Genomic DNA, 22,109 nt, shown 5'->3' with positions numbered 1-22,109 from the left:
ACATGGCACTGGTTGGCTCTGTGTCACACTACTTAGCTTCTACGTTGCTAAAAATAGCTTTTGTCACTTCGGGACAGCTGTTTTCTACTACTATTGCTCCGCTTGGCTGATGTCTTTTAGTCCTCTTGTGATCTTCAATCACGCTCTGATACCATGTTGAAGTTTCTAAGTTTACTTAGTTAGAAACCCTCCATGCACTTTATCTGATTTATTCCTACCTACTTGTTATTTTCCTTAACAAGTTATTTACAATGTAAATACTGAAAATAAACACTAGTGCATGCTCAACATATTACAGATCGGCAACTAAAAGAAACAAGAACAAACACACCATATGACACCATTATTTTTGGACTAATGACCCCGGAAAAAACCCAATGTCGGAAAACCGGTGCAACTCTCTGAGGGTTTTCTTATTAAGCAATATCAGAGTACAATCTGGGTGTCGAAACTGGCCTACCCAACAGAGAATTTCCTTAGCAGTAATACCTCTCGGTTTCTAACAAATCTACTGGCAGAAACCCCAGATACTCCTTCCGGCAGCTACTCGCACCAATCTGCCCCAAAAACCCCAACGTCTGCCCAATCTGGACTGCGTCAACCTCTCCTAGCCCAGCACTGGCACTGCGTCAGCCCCAGGAGGCCCTGCATCAGCTCTCTGAGCCTCTGCGTCAACTACGCTGGCCCCTCTGGTGCTCTACGCAGCACTTAGCTGCCTCTGCATGGCCCTGCGTGAGCACTGGCTGCTCCTGCGTCTCTCTCTCTGGCTGCTCTACTGCTATCCCAGCACTATCTCTGCCTCTCTGTCTCTCTGTACTCAATGCCCCTCAGCTGCTCTCCCGATCACTGATTCTATCTCTCTTAGCAAACCCCACTCTAGAGAATAGAATGACTGATCACTCTAGTGTCTTCTCCAAGTGACCCTCAAGCCTCTTCTTATACTTTTCCTGTTGACATCTCAACGGCCAAGATTAAGTCCCTAATCAACGACTAAGATTAGATCTGGCTTGATCCATGTCTTTTGGACCATTCTAACACAGATTCATATTAATACACATTAATATTTTATTTTCCCTAAGTTTAGACTTAGGGACTCCATTAAAATATTAATTATTTTAATATCTCCTGATCTGTTTAGAATCTACCCAAACCCTTTCTGGGTATTGGAGATCTCATGTGCCCCAACCTTTCCACCAAATTTCGTGGCAATAGCACATTTGATGCTACCCAAATAAACAAGGGACTCCTGGATTGTAGCTCTCTTTATCACTTCATCCGCATCTGTCTCTACCCGACTCATCTAGTCCTGCTACTCCTCTTCAAGGCTCCCGTAGCAAGGTTTAATCCAAGAGGTTGGGTACCTTGAGGATCCTGCCCCTCATTGCCTGTAGTCTGCTTGACTACAACTCGATGTCTCTCCACTTCTGCTCAAGTGGTGCGTGTGCACTCATGGCACAGTCATCGTCTGTCAATACTTCCTTCTCTACAATTGTTGGCATTGCCTTAGTCTCGGAAGACTCTCCCTTACTCTTCTTCCTTGGACAATAGGTCGCATAATGACCTAGCTCCCCATAGTGGAAGCACTTGATCTTGGAGAGATCCTTCTTCTTCCGCTTTTCCTGCTTTCCCTCAGATGCTAGAGCAACATCTTCCTCCTCCTGCTTGACTTTGATCCCCTTGCTGCTGCTACCCGTCTTTGACTACCGTCTGATCTCTTCTTGGCGAAGAGCAGCCCACATCTCATCCCAAGGTGGAAGTGTCCCTCTGCCTAGTATACTCTGGACAAATACCTCCCAGTCTTCTGAGACTGCATTCAGGGCCATCCTCACCATCAATTCCTGATCCGGCGTGGCTTCTATAACAGTCAACTGATCTCGGATCTCATTCAGTCCTTCGAGGAAGGTGTCAATCGACTCTCCCTTCTTCATCTGATACAACCTCAACTAATTCTCAAGTAGCATTCTTCTCTGCACAGAAGTATGCTGGTACAATTTCTTGAGAGCCTCCCACATCTCATATGTCGTTTCCTTCTCAGCAATGTGTGGTACTACATTATCCATGACCCCATCAAGGATGCTGCTCTTGGACCTCACCATTGCCTCCTCATACTTGTCGTTACCATTGGGGTCGACTGGGATAGCTATTACTTTCAAGGCAAAATTCTTGACACGATTTCTATTATGTGTGGATAAGATTTTGGCCTTCCAGACTGCGAAGTTCGACACTCTGTCTAGTCTATCCTGGTCTCTTACTCCATGTAGTGCCATGATGCTCTTCTACTTCCCTCCTGGAAGTTCTTTGTTTGACTCCTTCGAGTCTCTACTTCCTGTCTGGAAGTTCTCTTCTGGACTCCCTCTGAGTCCCGATTTCCCTCCTGGAAATCCTTCTACCACTGTCGAGATGCCCCCTACTCCTGATTGTCTTGTGCAACTGCACCACTGGTCCGCATTCCTTGGCTAGAAACCCTCGGCAGCAACTCCCTCCTCTCGGCCTTGCTCTGTCAGGTACTGTTCTAACTACAGTACCTCACCAGCTCCACTCTGCAATATTCCCACAGCCTTATAAACCCCATCAACCTGAAGGTGAAAGCTCCTAAGCTCTGTGCAATCCCGGCACCAGCAACCCGGCCTCCTCAGCCAACTGCGTCAGCCCTCCCAGCTTCTTCGTGGCTCTGCATGAGGCTCCCTTTGTCTTCCTTAGCCTCTGCGCTGCATCTTCCCGGCTCACCCTTAATGACACAGGCACTGCGTCACCCTTCCTTGTTGTTGCTTTGTTAGAAATAGCTTCTGTCACCTCAGGACAGTTGTTTTCTGCTGCTATTGGTCCACTCGGCTGATGTCCTTAGTCCTCCTATGATCTGCAATCACGCTCTGATACCATGTTGAAGTTTCTAAGTCTACTTAGTTAGAAACCCTCCATGCACTTTATCTGATTTATTCCTACCTACTTGTTATTTTACTTAACAAGTTATTTACAATGTAAATACTGAAAATAAACACTAGTGCATGCTTAACATATTACAGATCAACAACTAAAGGAAACAGAAACAATCACACCATATGACACCATTATTTTTGGACCAATGTCCCCGGAAAAACCCAATGTGGGAAAACCGGTGCAGTGATTTGATAGTTTTCTTATTAAGCAATATCAGAGTATAATCTGGGTGCCGAAATTGGCCTACCCAACAGAGAATTTCCTTGGCAGTAATACCTCTCAGTTTCTGACAAATCTCTTGCCTGAAACCCCGGATAATCTTTCCGGCAGCTCCTCAGCACCAATCTGCCCCAGAAACCTTAGCGGCAGCCTCTCTCTGGACTGCGTCAGCCCCTCTCTACCCAGTGTTGGCCCTGCATCACCCCGGATGGGTCTGCGTCAACCTTAGGAGGCCTTGTGTCAGCCCTTTGGCCATTTACGTCAGCAACACTGGCCTCTCTGAGGCTCTGTGTCAGCAACGCTGGCCTCTCAGAGGCTCTGCGTAACTCCTAGCTACCTCTACGTGGCCCTGCATGAGCCCTGGGTGGCTCTGCATCACACTCCCCGGCTACTACGCTGCTCTCCTGACACTATCTCTGCGTCTCTGTCTCTCTATACTCAATGCCCATCAGCTGCAACTCTTGATCACTAATTCTATCTCTCTTAGCAAACCCCGCTCTAGAGAATAGAATGACCGATCACTCTTGTGTATTCTCCAAGTGACCCTCAAGCCTCCTCTTATACTTTTCCTGTTGACATATCAACGACCGAGATTAAGTCCCTAATCAACAGCTAAGATTATATCTGTCTTGATCCATGTATTTTGGACCATTCTAAGACAGTTTCATATTAATACACATTAATATTTTATTTTCCCTAAGTTTAGACTTAGGAACTCCATTAAAAATATTAATTATTTTAATATCTCCTGAACTGTTTAGAATCTGCCCAAACCCTTTCTGGGTATTGGAAATCTCATGTGCCCCAACCTCTCCACCAAAGTTCGTGGCTAGAGCACATCCGATGCTACCCCAAATCAACAAATGGTTGTAATGTGTAACTGGAGGATGTGGTTCATCCTTTCCCTACGTGTGGTTGTGAGCAAGATGTGATATATTCTTTCTCTGGTATTGATTCAGTATCATACTACCCATGTAGTCCGGGACACATGGGAAGTTCCTCTCATCTGGCCAATGAGTTGGGAAGAGTGGATAGGGACCATAGCACTATCGTTGGACGCATCGTGTACTGCCTCATTCCATATGTCTAAATTGTTGTTCACCAACTTGATCTGGGATCAAGTCTGGTTGAGGCTCTACCTCTGGATTGAATTTTGTCAGTAGAGAGTAGTAAGATCTTGTGACTCACTCGATGAATTCTTCTTCATCATTCTTATCAGTGTTCAGCAGAGCAGAGAAGAGATGAGATCCTAAGATGAGACAAGATGCAGAGATGGTTCATGATGACAGGATGGTATGATGATTGATAGATTGGCAGGTGGAATTCTCCCTAGTTGAGATGGAGCGTTAAAATTGGCAACTAGGGCCAAATTCCACATTGGACATCCCATTGGACGTAGATGATTTTTGCATTAAATTCCTCTTCTCGTGAGGACCAAAATCGACCTAAAGATCATCAAATTTGGACAAGCAGAAATGTGTTTTTGAATTTATGTTTTATCACATGTATGTTATCAAGGTCGGCCTCTCATCTATGTCGGCTCAATAAGACCAATGGTTGTGTCTCTTGACCTCCCTACAATTTATATAAACAGAGGTGGCCTTCAACCTCATTAGACACATTTATTTTGTATCGTTCTTGTGATAATTCCTCTCTGTCGCAACGAAGTTGGTTGGAGGAGAAGACAAGGTTGTTCTGGGCATATCTCTCTTCTTCCATTGCAGGTCTAAGTTAACTCCAGGCTGAACTCAGGCATAAGGGTAGACCTGAACTACATGGGTATGTTTTTATGATATGAGGTCTCTCTATTAAGTATGCCGCATCCTCATAGAATCCTCTACAAGCAAGCCACAATCTTATTGTTCAATTGGGCAATGTAGAGACAAGTATTTGTGAGGATTTTGTCCTTCTCCTAAGGGCACAGGTAAGAGTTGTACCTACATCTTATGGCAGAGGTGTTTGATTAATGAAAGACCTAATTTAGGGCCTCCTCTCTAAACTACAATTACAAAAAGGAGGTTGCAGCCCTTTTTTGTGGGTAACAGTCATATGGATGATTTTTTGTATGGGCCAAGAGGGCTAGGTAGACTCCTCTTCCCTAGCCGCAGTTACTCTCAGTAGCAATAAAATGATCAAAAGATTTTGTCTCCTGACTAGAAGGTCGATTATCTTTGTTGTTGCAAGCAGACTAATGTAGGGTGCCCTGTGAAGTATTCCAAGGCCTATAACCGTGTGTAGGACAAAAAATGTTTGGACATGAGAAGAAAGAGTTTGGAAGAGGTGTTTTGGAGCTGCTATGTGAGACAGTGGTGGTCTGAATATAACCCTAACCAGGTCAAGCTACTACAGTGATAAGTCATCAACCTTGCATATCGTGGCTGATCCGAATGGAAGATGGCATCAACCCATGGTATTCATCCACCCATGTAATTTACCCATGGTATTGTAAGTGGCATCCACCCATGGTATTCATTCACCCATGGTATTGTAAGTGACAGCCACCCATGGAATTGACCCGTGGTATTGTGACATCCACCCATGGTATTCATTCACGCATTGACCTGTTGTATTGTGACATCCACCCATGGTATTCATTCACCCATGGAATTGACCCGTGGTATTGTAACTGAAAAATATTATAAGTAACAAGTCACATTTTGTAAAAGGACAGATTGTCCACCACAATGTAGTCCTTACAGTTATTATCTGTTTTAATAAAAAAATTCTTTGTGGTTTTGTTTATTGGGCATTCTACTCTTTTTCTTCTGGCAATTTTTCAGATCTTGGGGGCCTTCCCCCCAAGATCCATTTCAATGTTTTAGATCTTGGGGGCCTCCCCCCAAGATCCAAATCAGTGGTATCAGAACAGGTTATGATTCCATGGGAATGAGGGTTTGATGCATATTTCAGTTTCAAATTTTGCATCAATATTCAACAAACTTCAGGCACACGTTGCGACCTCCACAGAGCACTTTCTTGAGCCAAGCAGGAAGAATTTTTCTTTTTCCATTTTTTTTGCAGGAATTTTTTTTGGGCGGCGAGTTTGCAGATCAGATCTAAAACATTTGGTGCAATATTTACAAAAACAAATAACATTTTTGAATTCCTTGTGAAAAATACCAAAATTCAAACAAAAAAATCGACCGAATCAGAATCTCGATGAGGGAGATATTGCTAATTTAAAATCAGCTATGTTGTAGAATTTTTGTTTTTTGATGACAACTGGTGGATGGCGACTCTCCTATCATTTTTTGAAGTTTTTGTGCAGAATTTCAAAAAAAAGGATTGTATATCTGAGCTCCTCTTGAAAAATCACCCAATTTCAAAAGAAAAAAAAATGGGTCGAATCAGAGTTCGGATGTGGGAGATATCGCTGATTTAAAATCAACTATTTTTTAGAACTTTTGTGACGACGGAAACATTGCAGCACGAATATGAGATTCTAGAGTGTCCAAATAAGGATTTCCAACACATGGAAAGATGCAAAATGGTCCTTCTGCTTCCAAAAACATGTTATAATAAATATTTTGAGTTATATTGACCGATTTATGTCCATTTTAATTCTGGAGCAGCATTCGAAGCGGGTTCCCATTGGAAACGTGCCCTCCCACCCCACTTTAGTAAGCACCTGCTTCACATTCATCAGTTTCAGCATAGCAGCATTCGGCTTGGGTTATTTGGAGACGTGCCCTCCCACCCCAGGCTATGTAGGCACCTGCTACTTCATCAACAACCAACATCACGGTTATGGGTCAACCACACAAAATCCTTGTCATCGAAGTCCATTTGCTAGGCCACACACTGTTAGTATCACAGTTGGTCACAAGCATTACAAGGTATCTCTATCCTCAGATCTTCGTTTGTCATGGTTATGGGTCATCCACAAACCCACACTTCATCGAAGTCCATTTGTTAGGCCGCACACTGTCAGTATCACAGTTGGTCACAAGCATTACAGGGTATGTCTATCCTCGGATCTTCATTCATCATGGTTATGTGTCATCCACAAACCCACACTTCATCGAAGTCCATTTGCTAGGCTACACACTGTTAGTATCACAGTTGGTCACAAGAATTATAGGGTATCTCTATCCTCGGATCTTCGTTCATCATGGTTATAGATTAACCACATAAAACCCTTCTCTTCAGTGGCTCTTCATATTCAACAAAGGCTTCACAGAACAGAACTTCACGCAATGGGGACCATTGCTTCTTAAGGAGGGAGGAATGGTCCGAATGGAAAATGGCATCAACCCATGGTATTCATCCACCTATGTTATTCATCCACCCATATAATTTACCCATGGTATTGTAAGTAACATCCACCCATGGTATTTATCCACCCATGGTATTGTAAGTGGCATCCACCCATGGTATTTTAAGTGACAGCCACCTATGATATTCATTTACCCATGGAATTGACCCATGGTATTGTGACATCCACCCATGGTATTCATTCACCCATGGAATTGACCCGTGGTATTGTGACATCCACCCATGGTATTCATTCACCCATGGAATTGACCCGTTGTATTGTGACATCCACCCATAGTATTCATTCACCCATGGAATTGACCCGTGGTATTGTAACTGAAAAATACTATAAGTAACAAGTCACATTTTGTAAAATGACAGATTGTCCACCACAATGTAGTCCTTACAGTTATTATCTATTTTAATAAAAAAACTCTTTGTGGTTTTCTTTATTGGGTATTCTACTCTTTTTCTTCTGGCAATTTTTCAGATCTTCGGGGCCTCCCCCCAAGATCCGGATCAGTGGCCATTTTTGGCAAGTCAATTTTGACTCTGAATTCTTGTACTCTCTCTCTACTAAACACTTGATAATAATAATGTGAAGATTTGATCAAGGGTTTCCCCATCTTGGGGTTTTTCCCTGGCTTGAGCCATATCATTGTGTTCTATTGTCTTGGCTTGTTCTGTTCATTTACCGTCTATGTTTTTTCTTCAGTTGTTGTCAATGTGATTATGAATTGCTACTGGAAGTAAACTTGAATTGATATATAGGCTAACGAAGAACATTGAAGTAACTGTCCTAAGCAAAGAACGTGTTAACCTAAAATTAACAGCAAAATATTTTACAACACTCTTACAAATTGAGTGGTAAAAAAATTATTATTCCCTCTGGATTGTGGCTTAAAATCATCACATTCAAGTTTAAATTTCTCCAATTGTCATCTAGTGAAAAGGTTTGAGTACATTCTAGAATGAGAGAGATGTTGCATGATGAGGCAAAATATTCTGGATAAATTTTAGGAAACTTAGAAGACAAGTTTTATAACATTGGTGAACAGTTTAACCAACAGTTGGAGGTAGAATTCAAATTTTGGCAAATTAATTTGGGGCTTAAGATCTTTGAAAGATGGATTTTAGAATCCTTACCAAACATGAAGTACATCATTAAGAAATTCCCTCCTTCCCTATTGACCCCAAATGACTTCTAGGAAAACACATTCACTAGAGGGCCAAGGCTTATAAGTACTTTGGGGGGAAGGGGGCAATTTGACTTTGCAATTTACGGTAATCTCCACAAAATATGAAATTAAAAATCTGGTTTTCAGTAAACTAGATATGTTTTTAACTTTTTCATATAGCTTTTTCAATGATTAAATGCTTATTTAAAAATTTGACCTGGCTTAAGATGGATGTTTTGAAGTTGCACTTTTTGACATTTCTTATCCTTAATTAAACTCTCAAATCTATTTTTCAATACATTTGACATAGGTTTTCTATATACCTTTTTCAGTGATCAAATGTATATTCCAAAATTTGTGCTACCTTTAGTACAAATATTTGGAAGTTTCCCCTGACATCTCTAGCTCCATTGCCAGACCTTACCATCTCACTCATTCCATTTTAGCAGGCCATTATTATTTTGTATTGTGCCACAGACTATTAAGTATTTTGTATTATACCACAGTCTCTTATATATGTGTCATGACAACACTACCATTGGTTTCTTTCTCTCTATATGTTATTTTTTAGCATTTTTTTCAGAGATGCGCTTGCACTCCCACATTGTAGTCATAGCTGACTGTACTCTTCTTTAGTCCCATTGACCTACTTTTGTGGTCATCAGTTGGACATTAATAAATTTACTTACTTACTTACTTGGCATTATTCATTCTTAAGCATACTTCAACATTTCATGAAATATGTGCAATGATACAAAAATTTCTAAACTCCCAAGCTTTCTGGTTTTGTAATGTCAATTGATGCAAATGCAGGCTAGGTGAAGGCATAGAAACACATAGTTAAGATTTCTGGCATCCACTGTCTTGTAGTTTCTAATTATTTCTTGCTTTTGTCTCCAACAACACCTCTAAATGAACAAGGCTGAGGCAGTAACAGTCTTATGACACTTCAATGTCAATCCATGTTACTGGAAGCATAACTTTCTTGTCAGGAAAAATCTTTTACCTCATCATGATCACACGTTAAGTTTTGAAGGTCTCAAACTGGTGAAATAATCCCTTGTTAGAAGGGGGATAATTCTACCAATTCCTGTCTTAAAAGGGATCTGCATTATATCTTGATTTTGTCTCCAACAACATCTTTAAGACAAGTAACAGTCTTACAACACCCTTCACTTAAATGCCAATATGTGACTGGAAGTTGTCTTTCTTGGTCAGGAACAAGATCTTCCAACTCACAAAATGGTGAGTTTTGTTGGGGTCTCAAAGGTGAACAAATGTGTTTTTAGAAGGGGGATGATTCTTTAAATGTTATTGTTAAAAGGGATCAGAAATTTTTTCAGATCTAGACATGTTTTTCTGTTCCTCCTACTGAATTCCTAGAAATTATATTGCAGGTTGGCAACTGCTTCTAATCTCTCCAATAGTCTTGAAATTTATTTTCCCAAGATAAAGGTTCCACTGATCTATCTTTGGTTTCTTAATAATTACATTCTTTAGGCTTGCAGGCCTAATGTGCTGACCACTTAAAATTCTTTGGTTACGTTAAAGTTACTTCCACACCTCAACCTATTGTCATGTTCCTAGGCTAAGTTTTCACTGGAAGCCCTCCCAACATTTCACCTCAAAGGGGGAAATCGATGACTCAATGGGAGAAGACATCTATTGGTAGTTCATGCAGATCAAGCGGGTTTCATCCCAACAACCTCACATGTCTACTATGCCATTTTATGTTAAGCACTTTTTGCAGATTGTTGACAGTTTCATTGTTTGTCTAGACTAGCCACAACAACATTGGTCATATGGCCATAGGATTTCCCTTCCATCTGTGAGTACACTCTCACAGTGATGAGTTGAGACAGATCACCAAATTCAATGAGAGTAAAATATTAATTATCATGGTTCATGGAAGCTGCAATAGTGATGTCCATTGCTTTGGAAGATGGAGGAGTAAGTTCTTTTTAAACAGTAGTGTCAAACCAGCGCTCAATAGAGGGAAGTGTCTGTATGTTGATGCCAAAATTAGTGACATGACTTAATAATAACATATGCATGCTTAGATTTCATTTTTTTTTAACACGCCAGGTAATGCAGTTGCATTACTAATGGCGCATGTTGGGCATGGATGTGATGAAAGATCTGGGTTGGGTGCGTTTAGTAATGTGTTGTGCACATTGGGCATGGATGAAATGAATTTGAATGCCCACTTTATTGCTAAAACTCATTCATCTTTTGGAGAGGTTCTCATTTTTTTTTTTCATGTTCTTTACTTTTATGCTAGGCAATTGGCGTCAACCAGGCAATGATCAATCATTGTCAAAATATTGGGTAGCCATAGGCACTCAAGATTCGACTATTTCTCAAGGAACTCCATGTTCTTCAAGGGGTGGTTCTCCATGACTAAATAATGGTCAAGAGAAAAGTGAACTTGCATCTTATCTAGATCAAGCATGTACTAAGACCACAATATTTTGTCAATTATCTTATGGATATTATACAATAGCTGGTGTATGTTTTCAAGAGTCCATCTCGAAATCTAAAATCTGGGCCAATAACAACTTCTAGGACAACATGTGGTGCCTTACTAACAGAATGAGAGTTTCCAACTATTCCTTACTTCTCAAATTCTTATGCTAAAGCTCACTGTGCTCATCTGTTTTCAGATTTCCGCAGGCTTCTGTTAGAAAATATATTTTGGCTGCTTTACAATCTGATACAATTAATAAGGCCACGAGTATTTTTTCTTTGTTTTATATATGTATCTATGTAGTTTCATCGTGAGGGAATGACTGTGTTTCCTTATTATGATGGTGCCACTTTGTAGACTAGACTATTGAAATGCATGGATGTGAATAGAATTTTCATATCATTACAATTTATCTAAATAATTAGTTGGAAATATGAAATTTAATAGTTTGTTTCCACCTGTGGGGTGAGATAGGTAATTCTATTCGTGTACAACAAATGACCACAAAACTAGCTCAATGGGACTATATTGCAACCAATGTTATACAAAGTAGGAGTGCAAAAGCAACTCCTAAATCTATGTCGATGTTTGATTGCATAGCTGACAATGATTCATCCTTCTAATCAAATTTCCATTGGAGTTAATGTTGAAGCTTCTTGACCATAATCAAATAGAAATTAGAGTCCCCACTGGAAGTTTATTATTATTGAGATTTGTTCCATTATTGATGTAATGTTGGGGTGTTTTTATGAGGCCAAATGTTCAATTCTTGATGTCTTGGGGTATTATTTTGATGCCAATTACTTGTAGCATTTCAAGAAATTTAATAGTGTTTATGGTTTATTTGGAATTTGGTATAAAAAAATCAATACTTGTTTGAGGAATAAAAATCCCAAAAGGAAGCAGTGAGTCTACTTGGTTTATTTGGAATTTGGTATAAACACTAGCAAAGGAAGCCCAAATGATGTTTGAAAGAATGAGGGGAAGATTTCATCCCAATGCAAATACTTATACCATACTTATATCAGGATGGTGCGAGGCAAAGAATCTGATAGAGGCAGGCAAACTCTGGAATGAGATGGTTGATAAAGGATTCAAACCTGATCTTGTCACCCACAACATTATGTTGGGGGGTCTCTTTAAGGGTTGAAAGAAGGAGGAGGCTCTGAAGCTCTTCTAATTAATGAAAAACAATGGTCCTTATCCTAATTCTAAAAGCTACACTACTTTTATTTGTGCCCTTTCCAAATTACAGAGGATAGAGGAAGCCTCAAAATTCTTTACTGAAATGCAGGAACATGGCTCCCCACTTGATGCTATTGTTTACATCTGTTTAAGAATTGGTTATGGAACTAAGAAGAAGTTGGATAAGGCTTATGGGTTGTTACAGGAAATGAAAGAGAAAGGGATTCATCATGACTGCTGGACTTCCAATGTTCTAATCAAAGTGATGATGGTTTTGAAGCCACTAAAATTTTTGAGGAAATGAGCCAATGTGGGTTTCAACCTACCATTCACACCTACAACATGATGATGAAATTGTATTTCCATGCAAGGAACCCTGAGATGGGTTTCACTATATGGGATCAAATGGCTCAGAACGGCTGTTGTCTTGATGTTAATTCTTACACTGTGTTCATTGGAGGGTTGATCAGGGAAGGCAGATCTGAGGAGGCTTGTGCCTATATAGAAAGCATGATTGAAAAAGGTATGAAGGCTCCGTGTTTTGATTACGACAAATTCCTCGCTGATTTTTCAAGAGCAGGTAGACCTGATATATTTGAAGAACTTGCAGCGAAGATGAAGCATGCAGGGAAGTTGGATATATCAGACGTGTTCCTTAGGCGCTCATAGAAGATGAAAAAAAGTTCAAAATAAGACAGGTTTTGAGTAAATGGTTCGGTCAGACCTTTGCCACCAGCTCTTTGATATTAGGGGTCTCGTACATGTCTTGTATTTTGTGCTATGTTGTCCCATCCAAGCTAGATATTGTGAAAATATGGATAGATATTAAGGGAAAACCATTTTGCTAGATGATTTGATTTTACAGGTCAGTGCTTTGTTTAGGGAGAAATTTGAGGATTATTACATCTTGTCAGGTTAAATGGGTTTGATTCCCATGGAAATGGAGTTTCAGGTTTCAATGTACTTTTCAGCAGTCGATTCATGAAATCCAATCAGTTTTAGAATATCATAAAAACCCTCTTTATATGTAGACATGTTGTATCATTAGCAAACATTGCTATATGTAAATAGTTCTCCTTAAAATCACAACAGAGGCAAGCTTTTGATCTAAACCCAAATGGGCAGATTTTTCCGCTGTTAACCTTCAATGTAATGTTCTCATATGTAGCATGATTTTTGGATCCAATGCATCAATATTAGGGTAAATTTCTTTTGTTTTGATATCTTTTTATATTTTTTTGGTGCAATATGATAAGGAATTAGAGTTTTTGATATTTCTACCATCGCTACCTTATTTTTTCAACTTTCCTTATCTCTCTAGCATTGGTTGTGTAGAACAAAATGTTTGTCTATTTGTTGTTCATTGCAGGTGAAAGAGTAGGGCAACTTCATCTATGGAAAGACATGAAGGAAATTTAGTTGTTGCTGAATCAGGTTGGTATCATCAAAGCAATGGGTGTGACTAAGAGGGTTTGTTTTTTGTTGGAGAAGATGACGGATGTGGATCATTGGAGACAGAAGGTATATGGCTGATCAGTTTTATAGAGGGTTATTGGCCATAGAGAGGAGATTAAGATCTTGATGATTTTGATGACGAAGAAGTGAGTTTTTCTGCTTTTCAGACCAGAGAACATGACTCAATGAAGATGTTCCTAGAAACTATATCAACATAAGGAGCACCAGTGAAGTTAGATGAATCATAATTTCCAGGGAGTTTGAGTTTAGATGCATTGATAGTTGGGTTCAAGAGCTTGAGTAGTTTTGTGACATGGAGAATATAGCTACCATCCATCCTTATGGTTGGACCCCTTGCAGAAAATAAAGCGAGTCAAGCCAAGGAGAAAATCAAATTTTGGGAAAAAATACTCAGGATCAAATTCCAACACTCAAACAATGATCAAGCCCTGTTCAGGCAATTTTTATAATTTAGAAAAACAGGTCTTGTCACTGGAAGTATACAGAGCAGTTCAAACAACTGCAAATTAGAATGAATGTAATGCCTCCTCTGAGCCTGAGAATAATGAGTATGTGGTAAGTTGGTAAGTGATTTACCATTTTGTTATATTGGGTTTGTCATAAAATAATAATAACATAAGAATAAAATGTGCACTTACTAGAACTCCTAAAATAAAACCACTGGGGCAATGAACCAATGAGTGGGGAAGTAGGGAGTCATAAATTAATAATATTTTATTGGTTGGCAAGGGTCATTACCAAATTCTTTCCTCTTCCTTTTGTATTTTGTGACTCTACATTATTTTCCCAAGCTTATTATGGGTGGATGCGTAATCTTCATTGAAGGCTCAGGGAAGGAATTTGTTCCACCTTTGGGAAAATCATTCACATTTTGATGGTTGAGTTGTGGTTGGGTATGCTGGTGCTCAAAATGTATTGTGCCAAGGTTGAGTATGCTGCTATAGTTTCACTTCCATGAATGAATGTAGAAGCCATGATGGAGTTTATGGGTAATGACTAAGTAATAGCTGATCAGATTTCCTGATTTGAACAATATAAATTCCCTGGCCAGCCTGTACTGGGGAATTGGAGAGAAAGGGGATAGCCTCTTTGCCTATTTTAGTTTTGTGCTTTGCAATTTTTGAAGACCCATTATTTCTTTCCCCTTGACTTCAAATGGAGTTCGTACTTTTCAACAAATCCCTTCCTTTCCTCTCAAGGAACTGAGAAATGTTTTCAAACCATGAAAGAATAATTTATTTAACAAGTCAAAAAAAAGTACACATAAAGGGAATATCTCATAATTAAATCCTTCTTGAACAACTTCTTTGAAAGGGAAAATGAAAAAAAATTCAAAGGAATGGCATTGACATAAAAAATCATTCAAATGTCTCATTTGCATGTTTATCCAGCTGCATTTATCTGATGAGACATTCAATTGGGGTTTGTACCTTTTCAGGAAACCCATCCCTTTCTCTCAAGATTATTTGGTTGGACTGAAGAAAAATGTTGCTACACTGTGAAAGAATAATTTATATAACAAGTCACAGAATGGGAACATCAGCATCTCATAATTAAAATCTTATGGGACATCATCTTTTACAAGGGAATATTGAGAAGATTCAATTGCATCATTTGAATCTTCATCCAGTGGCATGCTATACTGATAAGACATCTAGTGAACAACTATAATTGTTGTACATAGTGCACTTTTGTACTTTTGGGTGACTTGGTTCAAATTGACCATTCACCTTTTTTATTGTATTTTATTGCAGACATGATGGCCATGTTTTAGGGCTTGCAATAGATTCTCCAACAACCCTTGGGCTATAGTCAAGGGGTTTTTACCCCTTTGACATTCTTTTCTCCTCTTGGAGCGATATCCACACATATTATACTTGTCCATTGTCATCATCTTTCCCCAACATGTTTTTGTCTCATGTGACTCTTCTTTTGCAGAGGCCAACATGCAGGAAGAAACTTATGAGCCATGGAAATTTCAATAATAGTTCATTCATGTGCCTACTATTTTCTAGGGATGCCTTTATTTCCAATTTTAATGCATCAGACTATTCAAACTTCCATTGCATGGAAAGCCTATGGTGTGGGAGAATCGTCCATAATTTGTCTCTAGATCATACCCTTCAGGTCATCTTGCTTCCAGTGGATCTCTCCTATGCCTAGTATTGTCTAGAAGCAACTGTATTTCCAATTTCTGATGTTGCCAAAACTGTTGAGATGCATCAGACTACTCTAACTTCCACTACATGCCAAGCCTATGGTGTGGGAGAATCATCCAAAATTTGTCTCTATATCATCCTTTCATATCATCTTGCTTCCAATGGATCTCTCCTTTTTTGTCCATTAGGAGATTTTCTCTCACAGTGTTCCACTTCCTTGAGAGTAGACAACTCATGGGAACTTCCTACTTAAATAGTGAGGACTCTTGACAAGGACTCTGTCACTACTTTTTTCCATGTGCCTTAGCTATAAATTAGAATGGGTTCAACCCTTCGAGTACAACATTATTTCTCTAGTTCCTTGTGTTCATCATCCTAGAACAAACACAATATATTTTCATTGGTGCTTCTCTTTCTTGAATTTTGACATGCTTCTACACTTTTTTTTAAGTGGGGAGCCCTTCCAGTCATTTTTTTCCATTGGTTTATGCAGAACTCTGTTAAACAGAAATGATGGTCAATACAAAGGCCTCAGTTACACATAGCCCAAGATTTATCTTGTATTTCGTTGAAAGTGGTATAGCTACAATTATTGTAGGAATGAAGCACGATTTCCTCTTAAGGACTTAGTCTATTGAACTTGCATTACGATTGTAGTTTAACAAGCTTTTGTACTTCAGGTTTTTTGTACTTTAGTACTTCATCACTTTTGGGTGAATTGGTCCAAAGTGGTCATTCACTTATTTTATTGTATTTTATTATATACATGGTCAAACTTATCATTGTCTCCCAATTGTGTACTCTAATATATAGATAATGCAAATAAGCGTGCAATAAATGTGTGGAGTTCTGGTAATATTTTCTCATATTTGCATACTCTGTTTTTGTTTTCTTTTTTAGAGTTCTATATAACGACCTTCTTTGGATCTCCATCGCACTTGAAATTCTTCTTGAGCATCAACACCTTCCTCTCTTGATTTTAGGTCATATGTATGTAGAGTTGCAATATAGCTTCACCCAATTCTTCTAGAGAATTTGTGGTATGCTTAAGCTTTGAGACGTTCTTGTCTTCACTAAATTATCAACTTCATCTGTTAGGGTCCCACCCTAACCCCCTTATTTATGTCATGGGGATCACGTCATAGTCAAGAGTCAATAAAGCCCATATTAATATTTGTAAGTGGTTAACCTGCAATTAATGACGGGACCACAGTTAGTTGCAAAGGGGCCGTAGTATTAGATAGATGGTATTAATAAAACCCACGGTATTGGCCCGTGGTATTGCATGTATGAGTCATATATAAAGGATAGAGACTCCCTACGAGGAGCATCGTGTCTTATTTTGTAATCGAGCTCTGCTCTATTGGAGGTTGCCCCCTCGAAGAGGCATGTGAACATTGCTCTTTGAATAATAAAATCATTGCTATTCTGTGTTCTGGGTATCTTTTCTTCGCATATTCTGTGTTCTGGGTATCTTTTCTTCGCATATTCTGTATCTGGGTATTATTTTGCAGGTTAAGAGCATAACAAGTGGTATCAGAGCACTTTCCAGGGCTCGGTGGGATCTCCAATTTTTAGCAATTTTTTTTTTTTTTGGCTAGAGACGTGTTCCGGCGTCTTTAAACCACGGGATCTGTCGTTAAGCGCATAAACCTGCGGATTTGGGGAGGCATGCACGCAGGAAATACAAGAGGTGGTCACGTCTGTTGGACTCCCTTGTAACCCCTGTGGGTACCCCTTCGAGTAGTAGCGCATTAGACAGAACCGCGCACGGACTGTCTTCCACGTACCCTCTGGGTATATAGGAAGCCCCCTAGGCTCCCTTGAAACCTCGCCATAGATAAACCTTCGGCCGTCTTGTGGCTACAGTACACCGAGAACAGCACTCGGAGAGATTACTCGCCCGTACGATAGGGTAGTCGGGTTGTACGGCTAAGGGTACGGTCGATCCTCCTTAGTTAGAGCCCTGAAACATTGGGTCGAGTACTACTGTCAGACCCTTATGTATATTGCGATCTGTAGCACCTGACACTCCTCTAGACCATAGCTCCTTTTTCTATCGGGGATCACACATCAGATCCGCGTGTGCAAAGACGTGCTGCAGCAGCAAACATCAGTCCCGCAGCTCCATCAGATCAGCAGCAGCAGTTATTCCACCATTCAGATCTCTCAGATCCACTAGATCGGAGTTGTTGTGAAGGGTTCGTGTACCGCGGTATACTTTTCGCAGGACGTTTGGCAGCATTGACATTTTGAGGATTTGGCGACTGCAGTATTGATCAAGAAGGAGTAAAACTCCGTTAGGAGTTTTCCAAAAAAAAAAAAAGTCTGAGATCTTCCAAGGCGCTTATTGGTGATCTAGCCCATCAGCATCAGGACGACGAGCTGAGCAAGGTGGTACCATTCAATTTATTAGAAAAAAAAAATTGGCGGTCCCAATTGTTCATCAAGTTGGTGTATGGTAGAAACTAGAACTCAAGCGATGGCCAATGAAAGGCTAGAAAATATTGAAGAAGATCTGAACAACCTCAACCGTATGATTGGCGAACTAAGTATCCAGGTAGAGAAAGCACTCGAGAAGGGCAAGGCGCCAGCCCAAGTGGAGGAGTCTAATGGCCATGAATACCATGAGGGTGAGTCTAGCCATTCTCCTCATGTCTGGCACACCCATCCACCACCCAGTCATCGACCTCCCAAGTTGTATATGCATAAATTTGACGGTTCTCACACGTCCGCATGGCTAGCACAAATGGAGCAGTATTTCAAATTGAATCGTATCCTAGATGAGGGGACTAAGCTTATGGTGGGAACCATGTATTTGGACAATGAACGATGGCAATGGGGGGAATGGCATCAACGTTGCAATGGACATTTTCAAAATTGGGCCCAATTTACCAAAGCTCTTCGAGATCGCTTTGAACAGGAAGACTCTTTTTTGGGGCGTCTCACTAAGCTCCGACAAACGGGTACATTGGATGAATATATTACCTCTTTTGAAGCCTTAGCCTTCCGCACTAAGGGTCTCACAGATGAGTTCTACACGGAATGTTTTATCAGCGGTCTTAAAGAAGCCATCAAAGCTCAAGTTCTACTCCACCACCCTCCCACGTGGACGGAGGCTTGCCAGGTGGAACGTGCAATAGCAGCCTAATACAGCCGCCCAAATTTCCCAGCTAAAGGTCGTTCCCCACAAGCTCACAACACGACTCAGACACTGAAGATCCAAAAGGTGTCACCTGCGGAAATGGCCGAAAGAAGGAAGCAAGGACTATGTTACTACTGTGATGAAAAATATTCCCCGGGTCAGTGTTGGCATTATGATTCAAGTGTTGTCCTTGATGGCAACTCACTCAGAGGATGGTACAGGTGCTCAGAGGTTGGTACAGGTAATGGCAACTTAATCAGAAGACAGATCTCAGTACAGCATGCCAAGGAAGCTCATACACGCCGTTTCGTTAAGCCCAAGTCGCGTGTACACGCTAGTTCGATTCATAAAAAGCGCGTGTATGTGGAAAGGTTCCTTTGGTCCATGGTGGTTAGTCCTTGGAAGTTGTGCCTATGATTTCGGACCATTGTGTCTCGACGGGCGTGTCGATCCCTAGTTTTGAAGTTGATGGTATTGTGTTACTATGGTTTTGGCTCTTGGTATTGAGCTAGGCCTAAGACTATATAAGGAGAAGAAGATCATTAGGCAAAATCATCTTTCGACAAGGCTTGAATATCTAAGAGAGAAAGAGATCTGATATGCAGGTTCTGGGTTGCTTGATCTAAGCCAAGGAGAGATCACATCGGTTGATGGAAGACTAGATCTAAGGATAGATCGGGATCTAATGGTTTGAAATGCACTATCATGATATGGTTGATTATGCGTATTTCTAGATCTGCATATTGTCGCAATGTTACGTTTTGGATCTAACTAATGTCTGGTACAGCTGCAAATTGAGAAAGGTTATTTTTAGATCTGTACGCAGGTTGGCTTCGGTAAAAGCGCGTGTATACGCGGGTTTTGCTCATTGAAGTAGCGTATATCTTTTGAAGCTTGATTTTGGGTTTACAGTGGGGTCTGACTGTTATTGCAGAGTTCTGTAGTCTGCTCTGTGTTCTGGTAACTGGTGATTGACAGGGTTCAGTGGTTCAGTGATTCAAAGTTTGGTTGTTTTATGCTTCAATGATCTGTTGTGGAAATTGAATGATTTGTGGTCTTCAGATTGTAATGTTGTGCTTCAGGAATATCCAAGTCTGAAAATGTATGAAAAGTGATATCTGAAAGAAGGAAGATTGTAGGTCAGCACCTACGTACTAGTATCTTGGCTAGTACAAGAGCAAAGGGGGTTGGAGCTCCCTTCCAAGGAAGTTTGGAGAACGAGAGAAGGTTGTAGCCTTCTGCAGGTTGTAGCCTGCGTACTGGTATAAGGCTGCACCAGTACAAAAGATTGTAAACTGAAGTTTCATATTAAAGAAAGATAGAGACAACTTGCAGCAGGTGGTTTTCACCCACATTGGGTTTCCACCTTATATCTTGGTGTTCATGTGTGTGGCTTTTTATCTGTTCTGTTATACTGCACATGTTTACTGTTAATGTGGTGAATAATGTCCTGATGCACTTAATTGAAGAATAAGCTAACTAAATTGTGAGTTTTCTTCTTATACGCTGTTTTACTTCGTCACAGTAGCGTGTACACGCTGGTTCACTTAACTGAAGTAGCGTATATGTTTCTGAGCATTTAAAAAGTTTGATTAATCTGATAATACTGATTCACCCCCCCTCTCAGTATTATTTCCAACAATTGGTATCAGAGCAGGTCCTTCAGAGAAGCTTGATCGCTTGAAGGAAGATCATTCATCATGAGCAACTACGAGAAAGAAGCATCAATCAGGCCACCGGTTTTTGATGGAACAAATTTCAATTATTGGAAGGTAAGAGTTACTGCATATCTTCAATCTCTTGGTACAGAAGTTTGGGACATTGTAGAAACAGGCTATGTTTTTCCTTCAGCTACTCCTACAGATCCAGCTGAGAAAAAGGCATATGAAACAAATGCAAAAGCAGTCAGTACTCTATTAGGAAGTATATCTCAAACAGAATTCATGAAGGTCATGCACTTCAAATCAGCAAAAGAGATATGGGACAAAATGATCACTAGCTATGAAGGAGATGAACAGGTAAAGCAAGCTAAACTTCAAACTCTCAGGATTCAATATGAGACCCTCAAGATGTATAATGATGAAAGTGTGGCTAATTATTTTCTTCGGGTAGATGAGATTGTTAATTGTATGAAAAATTTGGGTGAAGAAATAAAAGAGACTATAGTAGTTCAAAAGATTCTAAGATCATTATCCCCCAAGTTTGAATCTAAAGTATCTGCAATAGAAGAAAAGGAAAATCTCAAAGTTCTCACTATGTCTCAGCTACATGGAATTCTAACTGCTTATGAAATGAGAAAGGGAGGTCCATCAGACAGAAGGGAAGCTGCTTTTAAGGCATCAAGAAAAGAAGATTACTATGAAGCAAGCCATGTTCCAGAAGAAGAGGAAGAAGAATCAAATTTTGTCAGAAATCTTCAAAGGGGTGCTGGAAGGTTCAGAGGTAAGCTACCTTTCAAATGCTTTGCTTGTGGAAGAGTAGGTCATTATGCTGCAAAATGTCCTAATAAGGATAAAGGAAAAGAACCTGCTAGATGGAATAAGAAACAAAGTGCAAATAAGAAAAGCTACTACACCCATGAAGATAGTGATGGCTTATCAAACAGTGATGAAGATGAACAAGGTAATAAATATAAGCTATTAATGGCATTTGAAGATGATGATTATGAGGATGCTGTAGATGTGGATAATCTCTATAATGAAATTACTAGACTCAAGAGATGCATAGAAGAAAAGAGTGTGATCATTGATACTTTGCAATTTCAAATTGATGAAAAGGAAAAACATCTTGAAAAACTAGAAGGTGAAATTGTTGGTCTCAGAAAAGAAATTGAGAAAACAAAAGCTATTAATCTTAAGTTTGTCAAAGGATCTGAAACTTTGGATGAGATTATCAATGTGCAGCGGTCTCCTCTAAACAAGACAGGTTTGGGCTATAATGGAGAAACCTCTCAAGCATCCACCTCAAAAAGTTATCTTGATGCAGCAAGAAGAAATGAGCAGAAGAACAATGAAGATAATCAGGTAAAGCAGGGACGAATTACAAACAGAAACTATCAGGGACAATCCTTCTTAAGGGTGAACAAAAGC

The 22,109-nt window shown here is 40.0% G+C and overlaps 1 protein-coding gene and 1 pseudogene across 1 annotated transcript in view; one reads left to right on the top strand and one right to left on the bottom strand.

Annotated features, from left to right (window-relative positions):
- Window positions 1-22,109, bottom strand: part of LOC149163902 (putative apyrase 2) — a 452,574-nt gene that overhangs the window by 233,838 nt on the left and 196,627 nt on the right. The window lies entirely within an intron of this gene.
- On the top strand, window positions 12,179-12,933 carry LOC149163903 (putative pentatricopeptide repeat-containing protein At1g26500; annotated as a pseudogene).

This window comes from Pinus tabuliformis, chromosome 5_1, assembly GCF_031772625.1.
Source record: "Pinus tabuliformis cultivar Carrire ecotype Pingquan chromosome 5_1, CPIR1, whole genome shotgun sequence".
NCBI classification, from domain to species: Eukaryota; Viridiplantae; Streptophyta; class Pinopsida; order Pinales; family Pinaceae; genus Pinus; species Pinus tabuliformis.
Note: the sequence above shows the minus strand (reverse complement) of the source record. Positions and strands in the feature narration are given on the sequence as shown.